Source organism: Neovison vison, chromosome 1 (assembly GCF_020171115.1).
Source record: "Neovison vison isolate M4711 chromosome 1, ASM_NN_V1, whole genome shotgun sequence".
NCBI lineage: Eukaryota > Metazoa > Chordata > Mammalia > Carnivora > Mustelidae > Neogale > Neogale vison.
Window position 1 is genome coordinate 241,980,032 of NC_058091.1, and position 5,548 is coordinate 241,985,579.

The window sequence follows — 5,548 nt, forward strand, 5'->3', positions numbered from 1 at the left end:
AATAAAATGTGGTTGCTGCTCTGTCAAGTTACCTCCTTGAGAACTTCTCTGGCCCACTGCTCTTTGACTTTACCTGATTTCTCTGGACAGTACTATGTATGCCACTGGTTTCAACCATCCTCCCTCCTCTGAGAAGCCCCCAGTCTATAGCTTGAGTGTGCATTTTGACTCTCACTCCATCCAGAAACATCACCTGCCATTTACATAATTTTACCCGAATTTCCCAATGATATCTCAATTCCAAACCTTAAACAATGAAAATGATAAAATGAAACCCAGCATGAATGTGCCTAAGGCAGCATGAGTCAGCAGGGCTGTTCTAAAAAACACGAACCATAATGGCAAGGACTAATCATTTCCTCCCATCAAAATTAATAACATCATAAACAAACTGAAAAGATAAACAAGATACCCAAGAAGATACTGGTGACATAAAACAGATGAAGGATTAGTACATAATTTTTTTAAGCTCCTAAATTCATAAGAGAGAGCCCAACAGACTAATGGGAAAAGATAAAAACAAGCAACTCACAGCAGAAGGACAAATGGCAAGGAAACCATTCCTAACCTCACTGATGATCACACAAACACAAATTAAAACAAGGATCTATCATTTTTCACTCAAAAAAATGTTGAGTGTTGACGAGAATGTGGCATAAAGAACACCTGCACCCTGTATAGTCAGAAAACCCGCAGGGAGGGCAGTTTGGCAACAGCCATTGATATAAGAATATGAGCCGTAGGACTCCATAATTCCACTTCTCGGTAAATACTACTAGACAGGGGAACAGTGCATGATTTACAAAGGACATGGGAATGTATATCCACTATAACATCACTGATAGAACAGGCAAACTGCAACGAAACTCAACATCTATCCATAAGGAATTCTACTCTGGAATATTATGCAACAGTCAAAAAAGAGTGGTGTAACTCCATACGCACAGAGTTAGCAAAACTTCTACAATATCAGTTGTGCAAAGAAAAAAGTTTGGGGGTATGTAACATATAGAAGGAAATATCGAAAGTATGGAGAACAGTACAAGGCCTGAATGGACACCCACTAAGTTGGTAGCAGGGGTGACTTCTAAGAGCAGGACTGGGATTGTGTCTATAGCCAAGAGGGACATCAGCCTCATTGCCACGTTTCATGATTTAAAAAAAAAAAAAAACAAAACACAACCAATACACTAGAAGGTTTTAGGTCATTTCAAAGCTTAGTAATTTAAAAATAATTCATCAGCTTCCTCTTTGCAATGGCTCCCTCATGATTTCAGGAATGGCATCATCACCTCTGACCTTCTGCCCCAACCTGTATTATGTCCTTAGATTCTGTCTGTTCATCCTTCTAAATATCTTTTCTTCTCTCTGTCACCGCCACTGTCATGATTCTGACAGTTGCCTCTTTGTTTTCTTGACTGTTTCCTTTGCTGTGCAGAAGCTTTTGATTTTGATGAAGTCCCAAAAGTTCATCTTCGCTTTTGTTTCCTTTGCCTTCGGAGACATATCTTGAAAGAAGTTGCTGTGGCTGATATCGAAGAGATTACTGCCTATGTTCTCCTCTAGGATTCTGATGGATTCCTGTCTCACGTTGAGGTCTTTTATCCATTTTGAGTTTATCTTTGTGTGCGGTGTAAGAGAATGGTCGAGTTTCATTCTTCTACATATAGCTGCCCAGTTTTCCCAGCACCATTTATTGAAGAGACTGTCTTTTTTTCCACTGTATATTTTTTCCTGTTTTGTCGAAGATTATTTGACCATAGAGTTGAGGGTCCATATCTGGGCTCTCTACTCTTTCCACTGTTCCATGTGTCTGTTTTTATGCCAGTACCATGCTGTCTTGGTGATCATAGCTTTGTAGTAAAGCTTGAAATCAGGTAACGTGATGCCCCCAGTTTTATTTTTGTTTTTCAACATTTCCTTAGCAATTCGCGGTCTCTTCTGATTCCATACAAATTTTAGTATTATTTGCTCCAGCTCTTTGAAGAATACCGGTGGAATTTTTATCGTAATAGCATTAAAAGTATAGATTGCTCTAGGCAGTGTAGATATTTTAACAATATTTATTCTTCCGATCCAAGAGCATGGAATGATCTTCCATCTTTTTGTGTCTTCTTCAATTTCTTTCATGAGTGTTCTGTAGTTCCTTGAGTACAGATCCTTTACCTCTTTGGTTAGGTTTATTCCCAGGTATCTTATGGTTCTTGGTGCTATAGTAAATGGAATCATATATTTTTCATAAGACATATTTATATTAATGTGAAATAGGCTTCTTTTCATTATTTGAATTAATAAACATCAATATAGACTGATATAATGAACCCCATAAACTGTTGCTCTTTGAGGTCCTTAATAATTTTTTTTAAGATTTTATTTATTTATTTGACAGAGAGAGATCACAAGTAGGCAGAGAGGCAGGCAGAGAGAGAGAGAGAGAGAGGAGGAAGCAGGCTCCCCGCTGAGCAGAGAGCCCGATGCGGGACTCGATCCCAGGACCCTGAGATCATGACCTGAGCCGAAGGCAGCGGCTTAACCCACTGAGCCACCCAGGCGCCCAAGGTCCTTAATAATTTTTAAGAGTTAAAGGGATCTTAAAACCAGAATGTTTGAGAACTGCAGTGTTAGTCCCATTTTACATGGGAGACTCACCCAAGGGTTTGAGCTAGGGAATGGGGGCAGTGAGAGGCACACCCATGTTGTTTGACTGCAGAGTCCACGTACAAAAACACTATGCATATTATTTTTCTGTATTGTAGCCATCTATCTTTTATCTGCATCTGTATTTTTTCTATTACTAACTGTATTACAGAGAAACTCAAAGTAGTAATCATACTGGAATATGGCATGTATATATGGGGTGTTCATGCACAACAAACATTTCTCTATCTCCCTTATAAGGAATAGAAGTCAAGTCAAAAAATGGGCAGAAGACATGAACAGACATTTCTCCAAAGAAGACATACAAATGGCTAACAGACATGTGAAAAAAATGTTCAACATCATTAGCCATCAGGGAAAATAAAATCAAAACCACATTGAGATACCACTTTACACCAGTTAGAATGGCAAAAAGTGACAAAGCAAGAAATAACAAATGTTGGAGAGGTTGTGGAGAAAAGGGTACCTCTTACACTGTTGGTAGGAATGCAGGTTTGTACAGCCCCTCTGGAAAACAGTGTGGAGATTCCTCAAAAAGTTAAAAATAGAGCTACCCTATGACCCGGCAATTGCACTACTGGGTATTTCCCCCAAAGATACAGATGTAGTGAAAAGGGCCATCTGTACCCCAATGTTCATAGCAGCAATGTCCACAATAGCCAAACTGTGGAAGGAGCTGATATGCCCTTCAACAGATGAATGGATAAAGAAGATGTGATCCATATATGCATTGGAGTATTAGCCATCAGAAAGGATGAATACCCAACTTTTGAATCAACGTGGATGGGACTGGAGGAGATTATGCTGAGTGAAATAAGTCAAGCAGAGAAAGACGATTATCATATGGTTTCAGTTATTTGTGGAACATAGGGAATACCATGGAAGAGATCAGGAGAAGGAAGGGGAAAATGAAGGGAGGGAAATAAGAAGAGGAGAGGAACCATGAGAGACTATGGACTCTGGGAATCAAACTGAGGCTTTTAGAGGGGAAGAAGGTAGGTGATGGGTGAGCCCAGTGAGGGGTATTAAGGAAGGCACAGATTGCATGGAGCACTGGGTGTTACAGGTAAAAAACTGAATCATGGAACATTATATTAAAAACAAATGAGGTACTGTATGTTGATTAACATAACAAAAATTATTAAAAATAAATGATTGCTATGTTATTAATGCCTTTCTTATATGAGACTTTGGACTTTGGAGTTAAATTCCAATCATTGGCTTTGGAATTGGATTAATTTCTTAAGTTCCTAGACTCCATAGTCTTTCACATCCCCTCTGTTTTTCCCCAGAACCTTTTTATCCTAATAAGTTGTTCTATGTTTTTTTTTTTAAATTAAGGGCTGAATGCATACAAAAGAAAACTGGGTGATAGATATACAAACATCAGAAAGTATCAGTGCTCTAAGTCTATTCTCTCCCCCCATGTCCACTCCTACCATCCTGAGATAACTACTTTCCCGAATATAGTACTTATCATTTTCTTGCTCTCTTTATAATTTTGCCACATATGTAGACTTCCTAACCAAAATATTTCCTTATGTCTTACATGTAAATGACTGTATATAGAACTGTTATGTGTGGCCTATGCAAATTTCTTTTTCCCACTCTTTTTTCTCCTCCTCCTCCTCCTCTACCTCTTTCTTCTTCTCAAGATTAACTTATTTTGGTATGTGAAGTATACATTTTTCATTTTCCTCCTGCATAGTCTTCAAGTGCATAAATAGATCATAGTTTACTGGTCCTGTTTCCTATCAAAAGAACATCCAGATCTTACATAAAAACAGTTTTTCTCTGTTAAACTTTTTATTTGGAGATGATTGCATGTCCACAGGCTGTTGTAATAACTAATACAAGTAGATCTCTATGCTCTTCTCCCAGTATGTCTCAGTGGCAACATCTTGCCTAAGCAAAGCAGTATTACAGCCAGGAAACTGACTTGATAAAATCCGCTTACCTTATTCAGATATCACCAGTATTCAGGCACTTGTGTGTGTGTATGTGTGTGTGTGTGTGTGTGTGTGTTTAGTTTATCACACAGTCAAGGTACAGAAAATGTCCATCACAGTAATCCCTTATGTGATTTTTTTATATGACAGCCACCTTCCCCCTTTCTCCTTCTCTGACCCTTGGTGCTCTCTTCTCCATCCCTATAATTTTGTCATTTCAAACCTCCTCTATAAGTGGAATCACATACTGTGTAGCCTTTTGAGATGGCTTTTCCCCACTCATCATTATTCCCTTGAGATCTATCCAAGTTATGGCATGCACCAATAGTTGGTTCTTTTTTTGTTGAGTAGTATTCCATGGAATAACTGTGCCCAATTTATTCACCTGTGAAGGACATTTGGGTTGCTGCCAGTCTGGGCATAGTTCATGAAGCTGCTGTGAACATTTTTTGCAGGTTTTTGTATAGATGCGTTTTTAATTCTCTGGGATAAATGCCCAAGAGTGAGATGGCCAGGTTGCATGGTAAGCACACATTTAGTTGTGTAGGAAACTGCTAAACTTTTTTTTCCATTTTCCATTCACATTTGTGAACATTTTTATATGTCCTTTTGGTGTAGACACTCAAGAGTACCTCCTATGTGTACCCCCAGGAGTAGATTTGCTGGGCTGTAGAGTCTACACATCTTTAACTTTATCTCAAAATGCAAGTCATTTATGCATACAACAGTGTGTTGCTCAGTACATAAGAGCTCTGTTTACTCCCTGGTAATGTTTGACATTCTCATTTCCTCCATTGGGGGGAAGTCTAGAATGATGTCTCATGGGATTAATTCCCACTTTCCTAAATAAACATTTATCATATAAATAATCACCACTTAGTTTTCTTTTTCAGCTATGTCTTGCCCAACTCTCTTGTCCATGTTTCCTTTGGGTTGCTCGT